The sequence below is a fragment of the Ciconia boyciana genome, chromosome 1, assembly GCF_034638445.1.
Source record: "Ciconia boyciana chromosome 1, ASM3463844v1, whole genome shotgun sequence".
NCBI lineage: Eukaryota > Metazoa > Chordata > Aves > Ciconiiformes > Ciconiidae > Ciconia > Ciconia boyciana.
The window spans coordinates 25725731-25749133 of record NC_132934.1 but is presented as its reverse complement, the minus strand read 5'-3'; the positions used below and the strand labels follow the sequence as shown (position 1 = coordinate 25749133).

The window sequence follows — 23403 nt, the reverse complement described above, 5'->3', positions numbered from 1 at the left end:
GTAGAGAACGTTACATGATTAAGCCTTGCAATCAACCATTTTTATCAAAGTTTAATGTTATAGGAAAAGGCAAAATCTGAAAGCTCTCCAGGGATCCAGACGCAGGCCTTTTGCCAAGGTTCCCATCAACTCTTGAAATATTTAGTAAGATATTTCTCCTTATCAAATCTGTGACAAGTTAGAATGTCACATCAAAGGAGACTGCCACTAACATACTAATATAACAAAGCAACAGTTAAAAATAGTTGGTTTGCTTTCCCAGAACTTTAAAACTAATGTAAAGCCTTTATTCTAGTGAGTATTGCTGAATTTTAATTTAACATTACAAAAATTCAAACACAACTGATTGAAAAGTTTTTTCATCCTTCCTGTATTTTGCTTAGTTAAAAATAAACAAATAAATAAATGTATAGCCAGAAATTGACAATATCATTCCAGAGGGCAGAAAGTTATATTTGTAATGGCTAACCTGCAACAAATAACATAACCCCGATCACACCATCATTTCTTACAGAACTTTTTGGCATCTACAGTGAGTATGGTGACCTTAGGCTTTCCCGTCTCTAGTGTCGACACTTTGAAGCCATTTAAGCTACAACACTGTTAATAGATTAGCAAAATCACTGCTATCCTGATAACGTGTCCTTGGACAATCTCTATTTCCTTCAGATCAAGGGAGGATTTTGATATGTATCCTACATAAAGTTTGCTGTTTGTCAAGTCATGTGCTTCTATGAAACACACCAATTTACTGCAAAACTCTCTCCAAACTGAATGCAAACCTGAAAGCTGTTCTGTTTTCACAGGAAACAATAGTATAGATGCCATCTAAATACTTGATATGAGAAATCCTCTGAAAAATGGCGACATGTGGACACTAACAATGCAAAGCCAAAGAACTATGCCTTTGAAAAAAATCCAAGCTAGTTAAAAATACATGATAATTCTGTTCCTCATCTTAACGAAACGATTAGCAATACAGAACAAGCCCCAAGAAACCCCTACAGAAGAAAAGGCCTCCCATTGAGGCAAGCAAACTTCAACAGAGGTTGCCGTGACTTGGAAAAATTTTCTGCATGAGCTCTTGAGAGCAGCAGCCCAACACTGACCTACTGCCAGCCTGTACCACTGCTAGTTAAAAATCAATGGGAGAGAAGTATTTGTATCATGTCTGCACATACACCAAAAATGGCAGCTATCCACCTGTCTGCCAGACATCCATTCCTTGCACAGAATCTGCACCTCAAAGGTTAGCTGCTTCTAACAGAAATCAAACTTTATTCCCAGATACGCAGGACAGGTCTTTCCCTTTATTCGATTCCCCTTATTCTTCTCTCATTTTCTAAAGATATTGGACAAGTTGAGATACCGGAAAATGCAAATCATTAAGGATGGTTTGAGGTTTTTTTCAGCACACACTTGTTCTCGTAGGGGACTTAAGAGCCAAGTGCTCTCGCAGACGGTGCACCACTGCTGAGCAAGCAGCTCCTTCATCCCATGGAATATGCACAGCTCTGCTACGAGAACATGCAGGCTTCCTGCCAAGGCAATTATGGAAATGTGTTTTCATGCTTGCAGACTTCATTCTTTAGGTGATTTGCTTGTCTATTACCCACATATCAAACAAAAACATTATGAATAAAGCAATGAAATATAAATTTAATTCTGGCTTCCTCATTTCTAACCATCATAGTTCAGCAAACTGAAATGCCTTTAAAATATTTATATATGGTTTCATATTCACTACTTCAGGTAGTAAGTAATTCTCAGGGTTGAGTGGCATTTTAGGATTACTGTACATTTCTTACATTACTTATGTTTTAGTGCAAAATCTCGATGTGTAGAGGAATAAAGTTCTCCTGCAAAACTAAAAAATAATAATAATTCCAATGGAAAATATGAAAACCTACACATTGCACTAAGGATGATCTGAAGTCTGTTTTACAGGTCCCAAGTATTGTCATATATAGAGATGCAGTTGTGTTAACTGCCAAGATACAGATTATAGTAGTCTGCTGTAGCATACAGTTCCTCTGGTTTTTTTATTTGTCAGAATATTGAGTGTACAGTGTATTCTCACTCATCTTTTATTTTTTTTTTATGTTGGTCATTTTTAATGGATTCATTAACACTCTTCAATTTGCAGCAAAGTACCTTTAAAGATGAAACAAAACAAAACTAACAGTACAAGTAGTAGCTTAGAAATGCAGAGTCTAATTGCATTAGAATGCCATAATAGCAAATGGAGACAAACGGGTGTCTGTACAGGACATTAACTCTTGGATACTGACAAACAGCTCAACCTATCCAAGTCTGGGCTACCTTTGAAGTTGTCCATCTTGGTTAACAAGGAACAAGAGATGAGGACATCATGCATAACCAGAATCCCAAGTGAAATGCTTAAACTTAAGGGCAATAAGCCTGGCCAGATTCTCTCTGGTAGAAGTTCACATAGAGGAGCTCAAAATCCTTCTGCAGTAGGATTACCTTTCCACTGCATGTGCCTTTTCCTCCTTTTCTGTGTGCAAGACCCATACATGGCAGACCTTTGCTTCCAGTCCCTCACTACTTCTTTACATCTTTACTGTCAGTGCCTCTGTGTCTGCATTTTAATTCTAACAGAAAGAACCATGAACAGCAAAATGAAAATAAAAATTGACATTACTACATGTACCCCCAAATATAAACTGAAGTCCAAGTGTCACCTGAAGCATACAGCAAAGCCTCACTGATTCTGTTGCTTTCCATCAACCTGCTTCAGTTTTGTATTGCTTATTTGGATTTTGCATTCTCAGTGGTATGAAATCTGTTGTCGTAACTCTGTGTGATACTTCATAAATAACTACTGCTGCTTCATGGGAGAATGTATAACTAAATTCCAGTGACTCGGAATATCAGGTTTGATTGCATTCTGCAGAATGACTGAAGATAAGCAAAGACAACTTTAAGGGAAAACAAGATTAACTGCCCTCAAATTTGCTTTTTCTTTATTGCAGCCAAGCAACAGATAAAAATTTCTCTTCCCCTCCCATCCCTGTGCCTTTGACAAAAAGTAACATTTATTTTTTACTTTACATTTGCTAACCTTAGTAGACCAAAGAATTAAAACATATATTTAAGACAGAATAAACGTCTCAAAGAGCTATTTAATTAAATTAAGAATGACTTTTTTTTAAGTTGCAGTAGCAATTTAACTTTTTGTAATTTTCAGAGTAATACAAAGGTATCAGAAGAGCCTCAAGTACTTAACTATTAAAAAAAATTCTCATATTTCATTTAACATTTCAAAGAAGTCTTATATATCCCAATATATTCCTCTGAGCACTAATTTAAAGATTTGCATTTCCCCTTCTAAAGTGAAACTTGGGTATGAAAACCTAGAGCCATTTCTGGTTTAGCTCCACTCATACCTTTAAACAATTTCAACAAATGGATTTTACACAGAGTTAAAATTCTTATTTTTATAAGAAGTTGCATTTCAAGCAGATCTGGCAGTTTAGGGAGTTGTTCCAATGTCACAGGTTTTATGTCATTTATAATAAACTCCAACATTTTGAAGGAAAAATGAAGCATGTATGTGTTTGTAGCAGTAATACTGTTTATCTTCTGTTTGAAAGAAAGAAATAAAAAAATAAAACCCTAGCTTCACAGAGTTTGATGCTCCATTTAGAGCATTTTCATCTGCTTCTCACTGCCTAAGTACACAGAGCAGCTCACTACTGCCCTAAACATATGCAGCCACAGCAGCTGGCAAAGGCGTAACTCACAGCACAACTGTCCCCTACAAAACTTTGGCCTTTAGAATGAAAAAGCTTAAAACGTGGCCTGTGTGTTGGCCACAACCAGCCTCTCCCCCCATGCCGCACAGCACCGCGGATGCTCTCTTGCAACCACAGCCTGCGGCTGACCCTATTCCCCGCAAGTGCAGTCAGCCAAAGAGCTGGTACCGGAGGAATAACATTCTGAACCATTGCCACCTTGTGGCAATTTTAGAAATATAGCAAAGAAATAACCGCAGGTTGCACGTCTTCACATTCAGAGCTGGGATCTGTGCAAGTATCAAAAGCCCCTGACCTTAACACAAGCAACAGTATTGCTTGCTTCTTCTCTATGCCCACACTGTAGTGTGAAATTACCCTTTCTCAGACCATATGGGTATTTTAGGAAAATAGCAGGAGGTGATGACTGCAATTCTAGAGAGAGTTAGATAAAATATTTCTTATGCAGACTACAAAAACAAACGGGTAGGGAGGAGCCAACCAAAGAGCCACTCCCCGAATCTCAGCTGCAACGCACACTATCTGTAGCACCAAACATGACTTAAGTCCCTGAACATTTCCTAAAAATAAGAAGCTTTATTATTTCAAAACTATGCTACTGTGCCCAATGCCTTCCACAGCAGCAGCTGCTTTTGGACAACTTTAGCCAAAACGATACTTTTTAAGAGCAGAGAAGAGTGGAAAAAGAAATAACCCAATGAGCGTTCCCTCAAACAGCTGTGTCTCCCTTCCATTTCACTCAGGAGATAAATTTGCATCTTCTGAATGAACAGAAATGAAGGTACAAATCAATCCGTTTCCGTCCAACTTCTCACGCACTTCTTTGAACATAACTTTGAACATAACTTTGTTTCTCGTCCTGCCAGGCTCTTTGTCAAGTTAAAAAAAGGGGAAAAAGTAGAAATTATGCCAAGGACTAACTTTCTGATGTCATGAATTGAATTTCGCTATAGGATAACTCATCCCACTTGCCCATACCCTCAGCCAGAAGCAAATGTGGACAATACAACAGGTGAATGCATTTACAGTGACACTCAATTTAACACACCACTTCTAGGATGATAAAAATTCAACTACCAATAATTTCCTAGCAATTCAAATAGACCATGTGTTCAAGTGCCTACACATTTAACAGGTCTACTTGCACATCAAACCAAGTTTTCAACCTAAGCTCCACATGCCTACAAAAGGAGCATGTATGTGCTTTACATGTTTGTTTTTGGTTTTTTTTTTTAGATTTTGTTTCATATAATTTCACTTTGCCTTGAAAGGTAGCTGGTTAAGTGCCGATCTAACTGCCATCTCCCTGGTCTCCCCACCTTCTCAAATCCTCCAACTGCAGTAGTGTGCTCAAAGATGTCAAGCTCAGGGACTCCCTTGCTGCGCCTCCTCTGCAGGGTCTCCCAGCTCCGATGTGCAGGGGTACTGGTCAACCCATCACAGTGGGATTTCCTCTTCCCAAATGAGCCTTAGAAATGGCAGGACAGCATCTAGCAACACTTGAAACAACTCTCACTCTACTGCTGAGCAAGACTCAAGAGTCACCCAGGTCTTCGACCCTAACCAACCCTGCTGTAACCCCAGCTTACCACCACCACCCGTGGTGGAGGGGAGGGATTTATGCACAGGGCTGGACTCTGGAAAGCCACACACTCACTTCCTCTGCGAGAGCCCAAGGCAGGGGACAGAGCCTTAGCCTGAATCCATCATTATCCTCTCCTTCCAGAAAAACAAAACGCCTGTGCCACATGACTGGCTGTTAATGAGCTTCATCTCACATTGGTGATGAGAATAAGCCTGAAAAGCAAACAGCCAGTTATAAACAGCAATTCTCACTCCATTTCCCCTCCTTCTCCCCCACGTTGCCTCCTCTTCCAGTATCTGCCTACACAAACGAGAATATTACTTGTGTTTCAGAGCAGAGATGGAGAGTGGTCATTTATAGTGAATTACTCGAGAGATTTTCTTCTGAGGAAGACGCCTAAATAAATAATATTAGAGAACCTCAGTACTAACACAGGGGTGACAGCTGTGGTTACTATGCTGAATTATGCAGGTCTTCATCGTGTACAATAATAGTCCTATACGGCATGTGGGTGGCACACAATATATGCTGTCCTTTACTATTCATTGCATAAACCAGTTTGATTTTCTAAATAACGGATAAATATTTTGCTGTCACTTAGCAACCTTAGCTGTTCTTTGATTTTCTTAAAGCTGAAGTTATTCCAAGTAAAACAGTGTCTGTAAGGATTCTGTTTGCTGTCACTCAGCACAGACTACCCTGTGTTCATACCCATTGTGCAGCAATTCAGCGCCTCATAGAATCAAATATTAGATTTCCAAAATCAGCTAATACATTTACCAAACAAATTTCTTATTCTTTATAATCAAACAAGCACAATATGGCATTTATCTTTCGTTGGTCTGCCACTTGTTTAAAAACCAGAAACACTACCAATAATGTACTGGTCATTCAATTCCACTTACAGGGTATTTCATTGTAAGTTAGAAATATTTTCTGTATCATTAAGTCTGAAACTTTAAATATTTTCATTGTCCAGAGCAGCATATTGAAGATTCTTTGTCAGGACTGTAAAACATTTCACAAGGAACAGAGGGTTTGGGCATTGTTTTTTTTTCAGGGAGTAGAGGGGATGGGACGAAAATCACAGCCAGTGAGCAAAGGCAAAGTCTAATTGATGTGAAGGAATTCAAGTGTACCACACTGACTGCCAAAATATAGAACTGAAGACAGCTTCCAAAAAGGTCAGATTAGCCACCTGAGAGGAAAGGAAATATAAGTGTTTTAATAATGAAGGGGAATTTTTTTTTTTTTTGGAGGGGGAGGGAATCAGACTTTCCTAATTTTTAGAGAGAAGAATGAAAAGATACACAGAAATGCAGAAAAATGTAACTACTTAAAAGTTCCTCATAGCAATGGTAGATTTCTTTATCGTTGAAAAAATCTGTCAACCTTTTACAGACTATGCCACACTAGAAAAGAAAGCATCTGCTATGTGTTTGTCCTAAATGCAGTAAATATCACACCCCAATAAAAGCTATCTCCTCTGAGATGAGGTTGTCAGTGCAGTCAGTTGCAATCATTTTCTTTGTGCCTACTCCTACTACCTTAGATTTGCTGTGGAATTTAGCTGACAGTCATCAGCTACATTTATATTACTGTATTTGTTTCTTCTGTGTGGCAGGCTTCACTGATCTCCTCCCAGTCTTGAGTGGCTGCATAGACACGATACAGCTAGGCCAGCTATGTTTTGCTGTCCCTTGTGCCACCACTGTCTGGGGCCATCTCCCATGCAGAGTACACAGAGGCACCATGGCTTTACTTCCTTGAGGTTGCTGGAGCCACAAGGATACCAGTCATGCCTGAAAGCTATGCAAGCAAAGCTTCCAGCCAAGAAAGCTGATGATGGCTTGTGCGGGTGACCATGAAAGTTATGCCTTGCAGAGATGCACACAGTGATCCTTGCCCATGGTGGGAACCTCAGCTACCAGTGCCTTTCCAGAAACGAAAACAGAGGGAAGTTTTCACGGTAACTGCTGCTAACATGTACATAGATGTACAGCTCTGACTCACTGTACATGTCAGCAGTTAAAACTGTGCTGGACTGAATGGATTTGCGTCACTTCCTACAGCACAGCACCTGTCTTCCTCCTCTGCATCTACATCATCTTTTCCACCCCATGTCAACTGTGCAACCCCAGAACTATTTCTCAGAAGATCTATTTACTCCAAGAAACCAGCTTTCTCATTTTGCAAAACTTCTCCACACGTAAATTAAGCTACCAGAACCAGCTTTTTCATACCTCAAAAGCATTGCACTGAAGAGCTTTGTTTGCCAACAACCTTACACCAGGACATTTTGGCAGCTAAGATCTCTAAGTGTAGCTGAGGAGGCTACAGCAGAGCTGCTTGAACTAATGGAACCATCAGCAAAATACATGTTCCTCCAACCTACTCTCAGTTTTCCAAGGTTGACATTCATGTTCTGTTTTAGCCCACTTTCTAAGGAGACACTCGTGATCATACAACCCTTCCTTGGTTGTGCAAATGTCAGCTTGTTCCCCACACATGTAACTTCTGTATGCACTTCTCAGTTTCTATCAGTTCTGATAAAAAAAATATGTGGAGGTTTCACAGGTAACAAGATTTTCCCTTCTCTGAAAAATGGAATTAAAAAGAAATCCAAATTATTCTTCCCAGTGATGGAAACGCAAGCAAAACAAAGAGACTGTAATTTCTGTTTGGCACCTGGCAAATACAAGTTATATGCCCATCACACTTTGTGGCAACATGTTTCGGGACTAGTTTGGCTTAAATTCAAGGAATAGAAGGGATAACAATGAAAGTTGGAATAAAATCCAGAACAAAGTATGCATTTTATTCTGGGTTCTGATAAAGTTTAAAAAAATATTTCATGAAACTAGGTAATTTTACAAAATATTTTCCACAAAAAATTATCTAGTTCCATTAATAAGCAGAATTGTGTCCATACTCCATCTACTTTCTCTGTGAGGGCTGTGAAACAGAGAAATTTAGGATGGATGGGACCTCTAGAATTCATCTAGTCAAACCTCCTTCTCAAAGCAAGGCTAGCTCTGAAGATACATCATGCTCTTCAACATCTTGTCCAGACAAGCTTCATATACCTCAAAGGATGAAGATACTGCAGATTCTCTGTGTAACCTGCTCCAATGCTTTTTCTGAAGTGTGTTGTGTCCCGCCCCCCCCCCCCCCCCCAGTATCTAGTCAGAAGTTCTTGTGTTGTGCCTTGTAACTATTCCTTCCTGTTCTTTCCTCGTGCAACTCTAAAAAGAGCCTGGCTCCATCTTCTCTATAGCCCTGTCCCCCTTAAGCACTACAAGACAGCAGTTAACCTCCTAATCCTCTCCAGACTAAACCAACCCAGACCTCCCCACCTCCCCGTGTGTATCATGTCTTCCACCTCTCTAAGCATCTGAGGGGACCCTGATGGACTTCTTCCAGTTTGTTGATACCACTCTTCTACTGGGGGACCCAAAAATGGACAGAGTATTCCAGATGTGGCCACACCAGTGCCAAGCAGATAGGAAAATAAACACACTTCCCTTGACCTGTTAGCTGCACTCCTGCTAATACAGCTGAACATGCGGCCAGCCTTCATTCCCTCAACTCATGCTCTACTTGCTCTCCATCAGGATCCCCAGGTCCTTTGCTGCAGAAGACCCAGCCACTCAGTCTCTTGCCTGTAAAGACAAATGGGGCTCTGGCCTGAAAGTGTGGCTTGGCTTTTGTCTGTGCTGAACGTCTGGAGATTTTTCTTGGCTCATTTGTCCAGGAAATCAGCAGTCCCCTGAGCAGCGGCCCTGCCCTTCTGCTATCAAATGCTCCTCTCAATTTGATGTCATCTGAGAATGTGCTGAGGCTGTATTCCATTCTATTTTCCAAGCGAATCTATGCTTAATTACTATACTTGTACATCAGCATCTTTTGGTCAACCCACCTGTACCCTTCCCCAGTTCATCATCCCAACAGAAACAAGAACACCACTTCTTTATGGAGGTTAGAAAGATAAACTGACAATACTTAATTGCAGCAGAAACAGTTATTTTGAACTAAAGCTTTCTGTCTTCCCTAGAACTAGATAGGAGCAGACAGTCCACACCACTGAATCACTCTTCAGGTTAAGGACAATAAATTCACATATTAAAACTACCTCATTAATTACATGCCTTCAACTCCAACTAACAAATTAATGTCAAGAAAATTTAACAAGGTTAGTGGATAACAGACATGTATCAACATCTTGCCAAAGTACATTGTAGGTACCAAAAATCTACTTGGGAGACTAGACAAATTTATGGAAGAGAATTCTACTGCAGATTATATGCACAGAAATGCTACACACTAAATATAACCCCCACTCCCCCCCATCTGGTATAGGAAATTCCTGAGATTAATATAATTATGGGAATTACCACATACACTTGCTCCATTTTCAATCTCCGTCTAGGCATTTGATTAAGGCCACTGTTAAAAATAGTGTAGTTGTCTAGAAGGACTGTTTTTCCAATCCAATTAACAAACAGAAGAACCTAAAGAAATAGCGGTAAAGCCTGGCCTGTAAGGTCACTAACAATTACAGCTTCACATCATACAGACACACATGCTTTACACATGACCACACACAACCCAATTTAGCTATGGTATGGTAGAACTAGGATGCTCAAAGAGCCATAATATTAAGGACCGTAGAAAAAAACAAAAAAAATACTGTGCTAACCCAAGTGACCTTCAGTTCTGTCTGGCAAGGACACCACTGCTGCGAAAGAGACTGCAGCTTTGAATGAGCTATCCAAGTATCACCTCATCTCATCTTGTACACTTATATTTGTCACATACTCTCCTACCTTGGAAACCTGTAGTGGAAGAAATTTCTACTTTGAAATCCTTCCCCAGCCTCTCAATATGAGCTTTCTTTTTGACAAGCCTCAGGAACCAGTTTATCACAAACAACATCTAGACACTATCTGAACAATAAATACAACCATCTGGATAGCCATCACAATAAACATCCTGTGACAGACACATCCAAATCCCTGAATACATTTATTTCTCAGCACATAATATGATTTTGAACCAGCACAGCAGATGATCTCATGAAAACCACAGGGATGAAACTAAGCAACTGCACATGGCAACCAACTTGCACAAACATTTCCTTAACAGCAAAGAGAGCACTTCTCATGGAAGTGCTCCATCTCTGACCTCCCAGCCCCATCTCTCAGAGCTATCTCTGGGAACTAATTTTCATAAACCTAGAAGACTGCAGTACTCATGAACCCAAGAAAGTTTAGTTTTGTGTTGCATTATAAAATTATACCAGAGAAATGTCCAATAAGTACGTAAAAGCTTTATCATGTCCTCCCCAGTACCTATGTACACTTTCCACAACTATCTACTCTCTAACAGTCTGTTTGACTACCGTAACATAGTTCAATGAGGAACAGTTATCTCCAGCTGGCAGTTAACTCTGAAACTTTATGCTTCTGTCTCAAACTTGAATATCTCGCCCGCCTAAAACTCCCTCCTCCTTCCCCCCGCCCCCAATCATGCAAACCAGTCTAAGAGAAGTTATTAATTTTCTCCCACAAATCTTGCTCTCCTTACACCCAAGAGCCGTGATGGCTACAGCATTATTCAACATCAGCAGTCTAATACACTCAAATGAAAATTCTTAAATAATAAAAAAAATACACCACTAGGTTCTCCTCATCAAGATATGTAGGAGACTCTCCATCATTTGAAGACTTAAGTAAGAACATCTTCCTGAACCAAATGTTCTAGCGGAAAGAAAGGATTTGAAAAAAGGAACAGGATGCATTTTTAAATGCACATAATTAGGAAGTCAGACTAGATCATCACAGTCCTTCTGGTCAGCTTGCAGAAAGTTCTCAGGGCTACTGGGTGAGCAATACAGATTTTATAACGACATCAGATTGCAGCTTTAGGCAGTACTCCACTTAGTTTCGAATTCTCAAACTGAAAAAAAAAAAAGCCTTCCAAAAGGGATGTAGAGATAACATATGATCCTCGAGCATATTACAATCAAACATATTTTGTCAGATGTCTATGTACACCAGATTCAATTCATCTGTTCTACACCAAAGTACACAGACATAATATCCAAATGTACACACTTGGTCATATTGACCCACATATCTGAAACACAAGACTGAGCATTCCACAGTCAATCTCATTTTGGTTATACATACATATACCATACATGACTATGGTGTCCTCTTTTGTTGAAGCATTATTTTAGTCAGTGAAAAGTTTACACACAGCACTGAAACATCTGTTGACATCTTTCTTCTGCAGCATCTTTATTAACAGGTAAAGTAAATTCATCACTTAGCGCAAATTCACTCACCTTTCTGGAAAAATGAGCTTGTCTCAGAACTCTAAACTATAACATTAAAAGGTAGAAGGAAAATACAGTATATAAATCTAAATGTACACTTTTCACATTCTAAATAAATCTGTCAGACTTCACACATTTCTTGAGAGGCCCAAGAGATTGGTATACTAATTCTATTCAAAGTTATATTTCCCTGGGCAATCTTTATATAACTAAGAGCCACAAGAAAACACTTGATTAAAATTCCCTTAAAAGGAGAAGTACCCAAAAAAATCTCCCTAGAGTATCACAAATAAATGGCTGTCCGTTCTGTTTTAGAGGTTCCAAGTAATGGAATCCTCATAATCATTAAATTGGGAAATTATAACAGTAGCTAACAGATTTTATTGTCAGGCTTTTCCTGATAGTGACTCAGAACTTTCTCTTTTTTTTGCTGCATTTTAATCCTATTTCTAGTGCTGCCTTTTGCTATACTAATTGATTTCCTCTGCTTGGTATGTATTCACATAATCCAAGCCTTTTAGAATTTACTTCTGTTTATGAGCATCTTTTTCCCATCTCATCCTTGTTCTTGTGCTTTCTTTGGAGGGAAGAAGCAGCTTCATACATTAAAAAGAAAACATTTGTTGTCTTTTTTCTTTCATAATCAAGATTCTGGATTCTGTTTCCTTTTTTATTTAATTAAATATTTCCCTCTTCTTAACCATTTGAAATGAAGTCATAGTATTTGCTATCACACCACCTACTAATTATCATCTACAAATTTCATGCCTGAGTGTTAATTCTGTCCTCCCTTGTGAAAATGCTCTATAAAGCAACCCAACATGAATGCTCCTTGGTTCTCACCAAGTCCTTCTGTGACCTGATGTGCACGGTTCAGGCCACCACAATTCCTGTAACTGCTGAGCTTTAATTTGGTCTCCAGCACATATGTGTTCACACCGCAGCTGACTTGAATAACAGACAATATTAGTATGTTAATATTCTTGAGTAAAATACCTGGTTTTGTCACCTCTGCTGTACAATGTGCTGGCCGAGTCAACAGATCAGCCCCTTCATGGCAAAGAGCTGTGGTGCAGAAGGGCAACAGGGAAGTCCTGACCCTCCTGCCTTGGGAGCCGCTTGCCCCTGGCCCCTGCGGTGGCTGCGTGGCACTTGTCAGCGCCCTGTCTCCTGCCTCCCTGATACTCAGCCCCATCTTCACCCGCTGACATGACTCCTTGCCGTGGCATTGGACCTGCCTCATCACCGTGGCCTTCTCAGGGGACCACCAGACAGATGCCGACCCTGAACACTGCCTCCACACTTCATCCTGACTCCGGCCCGCTGCTGGCATCCCAGCCTGCCTCCCCTTAAGGGCCAGCCTGCCCCTACTGCTCCCCAACATCCCCTTCATTTCCCTCCACTGCCCTCAAAATTTCCCCTTTCCTAGCAATAATCCGGAGCCTCCACAGCTGCTCTCCCCTCTTTCCTTACTCCTGCCTCCAGCTTTGGTGACCACAGAGCTTCTAGCATGCTGCTCCCCATCTCACCTCTCCTCCTTCTCTTCTGTCAGGCATGCTCTCAGCAGAAAGGCAGAAGACAACCCTGAAAAACAACCACCCCCCACCCTCATGAATAAAAATGTACCTTTAACATTTGAATCTACATTACTCAAAATACATGCAGAAGCTACACCATTTATAAGATCTCCCTGTAGATCTCTACATCCACCCTACGTAAACTATGTTATGCACTGATGTTATCAAAATAGCTTTCATCAAGATCTTCAATGACTTCTTTCCAATCATAACACATGCTGTATCTGTCTTCCCCATTTTTGTACTGTTTTCAAAATTTTGCAGTCTTTCAGCTTTCATAAATCAATTTTCTACTTATATATCATCTTCCTCACAGATGCTTCAGAGAAGATCCAGAATATTTCACCTTTGCATTCACCTCATCTCACATGCACAAGCAGATCTCATTCAACAGGCTTATCTAAGCAGACAACCCACAGTTCTCTCTTCTTCTTCCCTCACCTTAGAAAAAGGGACCGGTGTTACCTTGTCATTCTGGTATCTCTCCCATGGTGCTCAGGTGTCAACCTGGGTCCAGTACAGCCCTCCTCCAGAGGCTCACAATGTTGTCTACACTCGAATAGCCCTTTCCTTCCTTCCTTTCCTCCCTCACCACTCATGGATGGACACCACACTTCTCAACCAGGACTAGAAATCAAAATCATCTTCAGCTCAGTTCTCCTTCCAGGCAGAATTTTTGCTTCCCCCTAAATAATCTCTGTGATCCAACTTTTCCTACATTCAACACAAGCTACTTACACTTGAGTTACTATTTCAAATTCTACCTAACGAGCGCAGTACCACTGTCTTCCAAAGACGTGATTATTCACCACTCCAAATACCTGCTGCTCCTTTCTTTTGCCATGAAAAGAAGGTAGAGAGTTGAGATATAACGCAGTCATATCACCAGTTTTATACAGATGCATTCTTCTAAATCAATTAATAGAGAAACTTTGGGGTTCAGGTCCCTAATATTCATGCATTAGGATATTTTATTAGGTTTTCAAAATGATGTTTAACTAAAAAACTTCATGTACTTTACAGTTGTATCCCAGTAACTCATTTCCCATACAGCCTTTTTGTGCAAGCAACAGGGACCATCAGACACATTGCAATGCACAATACAAAGCACTGAGAGAAATTTAATTCTGTGAAAATAGAGCATAAAAGTCTGGAGAAGTCTGGCCTTAACCTTATCACTTATCCTACTTAAAAATAAGGAGCAATAAAGTCATAGCAAAATTCTGCTTTCCCACAAGAAATAGTACTGTAAGAAATCACCTTTCAATTGAAGTTTCAACTTAAAAAAAAAAAATCTCATCTCCAATTATAAATCAGAGGTTAGATTTACATAAGATTTCAGTATCAGCAATACAGACTTAGAGGAAACAAAAAAACCCAAAAGACAAGTTTAATTAAGGTGTTCTCCACTGTGCAATAATGTTAGCACTAATTTAAAAAGTTATTAAGCTGCACTTATTTCCATAGAAAGTTATTGGCAAAATGTATTTCCTTTATTGCAGTCTTTGATGCCTTGAGGGAACAGAGTTAAATGGCTGAGTCAGTCAGTAAAACAGCAAACCAATTCCCTTACATCACGTTCTCCTCCATGCTCTGAATACTAAACAGGACAGAATATTGAAAACAAAAGCTGACTGTCTGCCAGTTGAAACATGACTCTGTACCGTGCTGGATGTATTGATAACTTGCTCTCTCTTCAATGAGTAAACCAAATGAATCACAACAAACAGCAAGGTTGTACGGTATAATACTACAGATTTGTTTACTCCATACATGCATATTCAACTCAACAATAAATACAGGCAGTTACTAAAACTCATTCCCCAAGAAAACATTTTTTTTTTAATTTGCAATATAACAAAGTGGATCCACCAGTAATGTTACCTCTAAGGTCTTCATTCTTAGTCTGAACAGCATACAGCAAGTATGCTTTATTTCCCTCCTCTTTTTGTACAGCCTCCATACATCAAATAATGAAGAACAAAGGTCTCAAGACATTCTCCAAGGTAACAATCCAAATAATCAGGTTAGGCAAAAAGTCACTGCAAACACAAGTACTTTCATTACAAAAACATGTGAATCTGAAGACTCACCTATGATTAATTTTTTAAAAAGATGGGGGTTTTTTTATACTCATGGTAGGATTCACGAGCCTTTGTGAGAACAGCCCATGCCTGTGAAACCCCAGTATTGCTTTCTTATATCAACAGTCCACGCTTTCCTGTTAGGAAGTGAAAGCATAGTATACCTGCGGGAATGAGGCTGGAAAGAGAAGAGTGACAGAAAACTTGACAGTCTTATACTATTGATTTAGACTGCAATAATTCCCAGGGCACACTGTGGAATCAGGTTTGATGAAACACAACAAGAGACCAGCAGGAAAAGGCAACAGCATCGGATGCAAGCCGGGTGGAGCAGGAACAGACGGTACGAGATCCAAGTGAGGGAGTCAAGTCTGAGCCAAGTTCAGTAGGTTGTCACTTGCCAAAGCATTCAGATAGAAGAAATAACTGTTCTTTGACTAGATATAGTAACCCAAGTGTGGAAAGAATTATATAGCAACAATATTCTGCTGACCCTCAGCAAAACCCAGGAATCAGCCAACAAGTGATCGTGTTCATTTCCTTTTTTCTAATGTTTGCTAGAGATTAAATCACTTAAACCAGTGCCAGGGTTTCTTCCGGAATGACAGGACACAGCAACAGATGAATTCCATTTTTATCACCTCCAAATTTTAACTCATACAAGATCATTTCTTTGTTCAGAGGACAGTGCAGCACCTAATCACTTTTTCAGATGAATATATTACTAAGTCTAGAACTGGTGTAAATATCCCTAATTAGCTTGTCACAGATTGTTCATTAAGGTTTGAAAAGGAACTGGATTGACACAGTATTTTGGGATATGTGCATTTGTTAAACTCAGTGCAGAGGGAAAAAAAAAATGAGTCAGATCAAGATTAAATAAATATTGTAGAAGTCTTACATTTCTGATTAGGAGCTAGCTAAAGAAAATAGTCAAGGAAAAGTACCACACAGTTACAGGAAATCTAGTTGTAAGAAATATTATTAGAATTCAATGACCATTTATTTAGAAAACAGCAATCAAGGGAATACAGCCTAGAAAAATAATATTATAAATACAGTTTGGTAACTGCTTGGTTACTAAATTGCTTGGATTTTATGTACACAGTAAACAACTTTGAAACAACTGGTTTTAAAACTTGGTCTGAGAGCATGAAGGAGAGGATGGAGTCTGTCAACCAGCTTTTACACTTGATGAAAACCCCTCACTACTGACATCCTAACACAAGACAATAAAACTTTTAATCACATATTGTGCTTAGTTTCTACTTACACTAGAAAAATTTACTTTATAATGTTAAGAGAGGAAAAAAGACATACACAAATGAAAGTGGTTAGTCATGAACAAATAGCAGAAGAGAAGTCTGAAGTATCAGATTCACCAGGGTTTCTGGCATTGAAACTGGCCAGCTGCAAGGCAAGGACAAAGCTCGACGTGATCCAAGCACCAAGGGGCAATGTCCTGTGCCAGATTTTCATAGACAAGTACAAAAAGGAAGAAAAGAGGGAGCAAGGAGCTTTAAGAAAAACCCTAACTGGGTACACAGCAATCAGAGACTAGCTCTCAAAGTAGCATGGGCTGCAGATAAGAGAGTGGAGATGTGGTTTCCTACTTACTTGAGTTATTCCTGAACGTTCATTAAGAATCTACTGGGAACACTTTTCACTTCGGCCTGCTGAAATTCATTCCCAAGTTTATGAAGTGTAGAAATGGAACCAGTGAACTCTTCTCAATTTACCTTTACTTCTATGCTGACAACTATTTGCAGTATGATGCCTTTGATTAACATATTACAAGTTATGGTTCCGAGAGTCATTTCACTCCCTTAAATTGCTGTCATCCTAACATACATAAAAATTAGGTATCCAAGTAATCTAGGAAGAGGAGCAAGAAACTACACACCATACAGCTCTTGGAAGATATCAGCAGTGGTGCCTGTGTAACAGGAAAAAATGTTTTAAGTTTAAACTAAAAATTACATCTTTGCTTTTCATCTAGTTAAAAATCCCAAAAACCTTGGAGAACAGAAAATCTGTGAAGTTTAGAATTACGGGTGGGGGTTCTTTTGTTTTTTGTGGTTTTTTGGTTGGTGGGTTTTTTGGGTTTTTTTTTTGTTGTGGTTTTTTTTTTCCTATTAGTTAGTAGAGCTGTTCCAGGTGATATGGGAAACACATTGCCCAACAGGAGTTACATCTTCTACCTCTAGGGTGCCACTTTTCAAAATCAGTTATATCAAAATATCTTATTCTAGATACCACAAAGGAGAAAATTAAAAAGCCATCATCCCTCTCTCTTCTCAAAGTCCAAAACTTGATCACAAATTTTGCAATATGCACATAATAAACTAGAGAGGGTTTTCCGTATGCATTTTATTGCCTTAATCTTCTACAACTCTTCCTATCTTTTCCACCCTCACATGGACCAAAGTTTTCCTAAACAAAGGGGAAAAAAAAAGGAATGAAATTAAAATGTTAGCTGTTTTCTGTCTAGTTAAAAGAGCGGAGAGAGATGATGAAAACAAGCAAGCACAGACAAACCAAAACTGCCTAGTTGACTATCAACAGCTAAAGCTACTGGTTAAACTAAACAGTGGAACAAGTTTTGCCTCCAACACATTAAGCTATTAAGCAAAAATTTAAGCCTTCAAGGGCTTACTATAATGATCTGGATGAAGACCGCATAACTGAGGCTGAGCAACATTTAGTGTATGAAGTAATAAGTCAACCTCTTTACATATTATGCCCAAAAGGTGATGTTTAAATTGTTACTTTAAAACTGCAGTAAGCTTCCTAAGAATCACAAATAAGCCCATGAATGATCTAACTCAGCTCTTCCAGAGGTGCAGCTTTTGCTCAAGTCTTTATTCTTTAAGAGTATTTTTAAAAAGAACGCCCAAAAACCAGGTAGTTTCCCATATGGTTACAATTACTTGAAGTCAAGCAAATAAGCTATATTACATGGAAATACATAGTAATTAGGCTAAATTGTAACAACTGCATTTAACATTAATACGCTAGAAAGTAGACAGAGATTAAACAGGGAGGGTACTCTGACATCATCAAAAGTCAACTCTGTCACCCATGAGTATTTCCCACAGTGCAGGATTATTTCCAATGTCATTTACAGTACCAGCGGCACCTCTGCAACTTCAGCTGTGACAAGAGCCCGCATGTTCCAGCGCACTGGCACATGACATTGCTACAGTCCAGCTTCTTCTCTGTTTTGACAGTCACATTCTGTTCATGGTTCTAAATCTTGTCACAAAATAAGCTTGCCCCATCCCTCTCTAACTGGTATACCTAAGCATACTTCTTTCTAGGATTTTTCCTAACAGTTCCTTATTTTTGGGCAATGTCGCCAAAGCTCAGCATGTCCCACGCTTTTGAGACACATCTGTTTTCCTGTCCATATCTGAATACATCATACAGTTGGTATGCATATGCCCAAATAAAACAATCCAAAATTTCTTGGAAGCGTCAAACATATTGTGCAAGTACACAACATTTGTGTGTTGCTCATGCACAAAAATCACAGAAAAATTTAGGATGGGTGGGATCTGTAGAGGTCATCTGGTCCAAACTCTTATTCAAAGCAAGGTCAGCAATCAAAGTTGCTGTATTACAACTACTACAGTGGTCAAGGCCTTGGCCAGTCCAGGTCTGCACACCTCCAGGGATGCAGATTCTGCAAAATCTCTGAGCAACCTGTTCCAGTGTTTAATCACTTTCACTATCCTGATATCTGGTTGGAGTTTCCTTTGTTTTTTTCCTGATATCTGGCTGGAGTTTCCTTTGTTGCAACTTGCGACTTTTGCATCTTATCCTTTTAGGTATCCATCTCTCAGAAGAATCTGGCTCCATTTCTTCTATACCACTGACCCCACCTCTGCAAAAGCTGCCAGGAAATTGCTTTTGAGACCATTGACCATGATTTCTCCACATATCAATAGCGAAGTTATTCATAAAAAAGACAAACATAGGCAGAAAAGAGGAAGACACATCAGGAAATAGCTAAATGTGCCTTCTGTGCATGTGACTGGCAGGTACATGAACACTTGCACAGCCAAAAAAAAGTAGCAGCACTCTTAAGTACTTAGTTGTCTGAGAGATACTGCACACATTCAGGTTTCTGTGGGTAACTTACATTGCAAAAATCTTTGCATTCTTTAAAGGTTCCTCATCTCCAAACCATACTGGCAACAGCAGAAAACATGGATGTTACATTCAAGGTACCACACACAGAATATCCTGGGCTAAGGCCCTTGAAAGTGCATACATTGATTCTACAATCTCATCTCTCCTGCCTGTACCAGAAACTGAATTTCTGATATAGTGTTTCTCTAGGCAAAGTAGTTTAACAAAATTTTCAAAACGAGGAAGAGTCATAGTATATTGGAATTATGGGTGCCAGTACAACGTTTTTAGCTTACAATTGCAGTCATCCTCCAGAACTATGCCTTACAAGTAGTTGAAATTCAGAGTTAATTATGTTGAAATCCAAAATTAAGACTAAAAGCAAAAAGTATGATTAAGGCACTCAAACACAGTTAGTTATTCCCACAGCATCACCCACAGAAGAAAAAACACAAAACGTGATGAATCTCCTGTTTCTATTAGAGTCAGATCAAACTCACTGGGGAGCAAACGTCAAAGCATGTCTGAAAGGATGAGTTATTGCGTGGTCCACAGCAGAACAAGACAACTGCTCTGTAGATGTCTTAACTGTGTTTCTAAGAGTTACTAATCAAATTCCACTACACAGCAGTGATTTTTTTTCCTAAAGGGAAAAAACAGCAATACTTTATGAATATTTCAGAAGTAATGTCCTGACTGTCAAATCATAGCCTTTACTGTATGCATGGGGAAAGCAGCTGTGGAGGACTAATTATTTTTTGTGAGAGGGGCTGTGTTGGGGGGGGGGGGCTGGGGCAGGATCCTGTTTCAGAAGAGTTCAGTGCTTAGCCTAGTTATTCAGAAGTATGACTTACTTGGATTGATAGATATTGAGTCTTCAGGTTTCAGTGACCTGACTCTAGAACATCCTTGTTTAATTTATTCAAGACGAATTACACTCAAACTGCAAAGGAATTAAAGGAAAGAGTCCCTAATGATTTAGGTCTGAAGACCCAACCTTATATAAGGCTTCTCCATCATCAGATATGATGGCAAAAAGTGTTAAATTCTTACTTATTTTTGAAGAACTTAAGTTTCATGTTCTGCCTCTGTGGGCCAGATAAACCAGTGAATATATTTTCTTCCAGTATTTTTGAGCATCAGTTTGCCTAAAAATCTTCATGTGGACTCTTTTGTTAATAACAGAGCATGGTTTACTTGGTATTGTGTATACACATCTGAAATTTATCATCCTGACCAGAGAAACCGAGTATGTTCACAACTACAAATTACATTTAGTCATACATCTGCAGCACAGTTAGCTTATGTCAGCTACGGTAAGAAACGTCTGCCAAGACTCTCCATATACTGATTCAGATTTTTTTCTGGTTCATCAATATGTAATTCCTTATCACCTTCTCCACTTATTCTGCAAGAAAATGTGGGAAGGAGGACAGCGAGTTCTTGACTAGTATAGTCCAAGTGAGTTTTAACTCAGAGGCTAAAGAAAACAGGAAAGCAGACAAGCTTCTTATAGAGCAATTGGATCTTTCAACTGGGTTGAAAAATATATTAAGAGTACTGATTAGAATCTTCTCGTTCCCTTAAAATGACTTTCCTCCCTAAAATGATCCTCCCCACCCTTTCCAGTCCTCATCGGACTTCAGCCTTATGTTATTTGTCTTTAGTCATTCCACGACGCTCCCATTGATTTTCTCCCTGACTTCAAAGGCCAAACGTCCATCCATCTTCAACGAGGCTTTCCAGCATCCATGACTACAGAAGAATAGATGCCAGCTATTTCAACACTGGCAGAATCTCCCCTTGAAAGAGGAGAAAGAAGAAAGGGTTTCCTCCCAAAGGCCCAGCCAGGTCTCTGCCAGCACACAGGACAGTAATTTCTGCAGAAGAACAAAGATAAGCAAGCAATAAGAGGATTGCAGCGATATGGAGAGCAGGAAAAACCCTCACACAAAATGGCATGTTTTTGTGCTTTAAAACACAGCCTCAGATATTTATGCCTCATCATCGGGATGGCACTGTGTCCAGAAGACGACCAGCTGGCAGTACTGGCTCCTGCTACCTTGCCAGAGAGAAAACAAGTGGCAGAGGCAGGAATACTTGCTTCTGAAAGGCCCTCTGATCTCAGCAATGGAGTGAGTACAAAACCCCCAATTCATAACAAACCTACAGAAAGGAGGAAAGGCAAAAAGCAGAAACATTAGCAAGGCACTACAGCCACTCCGCCGTTGAGAGCTGCCTACCAGTTACCACCACTTCCACACCAACATCCACCCAAAAGCAACAATTTGAATACCAGTGAGGAGGAAAACAAATCTCAGAGTTCAAGAGCTTGCTAAACTTTGGCTTGAAGAGAGAAGATAGAGAAAGAGGCATGATTATTTGAAAGCTGCATACACAGGGTTCTAGTTTGGTGTATTGTTTTTGTTAAGGGTTTTTGTTTGGTTCCTCACCCCTGCTCCCACACACACTCTCCTGTTTTTCCCTTCAGCATCTGATATTTTTCACTGAAAAAAAAAAGAAAAAAGAAACACTTCACTAGATCAAGTGACTGAATCTTTTTATGATTTTTGGCCAAAACTCTCTCCAATAAAGCTACATTACACCTATTTTAAACACTCTCAGTTTGGAGGAAAGAACTGATGCCCATTAGCTAGGTTGCAAGCTGTCAGGATTCCAGTACTGCTTTTAGCTCTTTGCATAAGATAACACATGCAATGTAGTTTTTTCTCATTTCAGTATTTTAAAATATTTGCTACTCCTACAAATATGTAAAGCAGCTGGTAATGACCTGTAATTTTCACTGCCTAACATTCTGTCCTTTTAGAAAACATGCATGCAGTATCCCATAGAAGCTCTGAATCTCAACACTATTTACAGCAAATCCTTGAAATTAAATCAAAGCCCTAGACTTCACATTTATTTTGTGCTTGCCCTGAAGCTTTGTTTAGATTCAGCAGCTATATATATCTGAAAGCCTCCTGGCTTCCCATGCAGAAACTAAAAAATTGTGTGTGTATCAAGACATTTGACCATACAGAGGACTAAGCACAGTCAATACATTAACAGCAGCACTGTTAGCCTACCTCTCCTTCTGTAGTAACAGACATTTGCTGCCAGGCGGTTCATTGTACGTTCTCAAGAACTGGAATTCTTGTTCTGAGGTTTAAAATGGAGTGATTATGGAATATGTTTTTATTAGTTAAAAGATAAGGAACTGTATACTGAAGTTATGTTTAAATTACCCATTCAAATCACAAAAAACAAGGACTCAAAAAAACCAGAATGAAAGGTACCACCTTAGCTTGCCTCTATTAAATCTGTACATGTTACTGTCACACTGATTGACATCACAAAAATAATCACAAAATATTTTTCTCACATGACATTCATCTTAATAAACAGCATACGCACAGACGTATGTATGTTTGCCTTCCCTGCATGTCAGGTATCTATCTAGAAGACAGTTCCCATCCTGAGGTACCCCAGTGCCCCAATGACAAATTCAGCTGTTGACTGTGCAGACAATAAAGCTGTTTGATCAAAAGCTCAGTAAAGTTTTATAAAAGTTGCAGATATTTTAATGGTCAGGAAAACCTCAATCAACTGACACAACTCTAGTTCCACAAATAGAGCATTTGTCGGGACAGAAGCAATGGGTTGTTCAGTCCCAAAATCTGATTACCTCAGTGAAGATGAGGTTAAATATGCTCATTGTATACCATTTATTGCTGTAAAAATAGGCGGTTAAATAACTGATGGAAATCCAAACTAATCACTTCATTCTTTCCTGAGATACGGTGATCTCATTTACACAGATGAACCTGAATCTCAAGAGAAAGTTTAAATAAATAAGCAGTTGTGGAAAAGAACTGAACCAAGCAGTTGAACCAAGTATTTTCAG

General features: G+C 39.3%; 1 protein-coding gene across 8 annotated transcripts in view; it reads right to left on the bottom strand.

Annotated features, from left to right (window-relative positions):
• The window catches only part of CADPS2 (calcium dependent secretion activator 2), a 318768-nt gene that overhangs the window by 252899 nt on the left and 42466 nt on the right, over positions 1–23403 (bottom strand). The window lies entirely within an intron of this gene.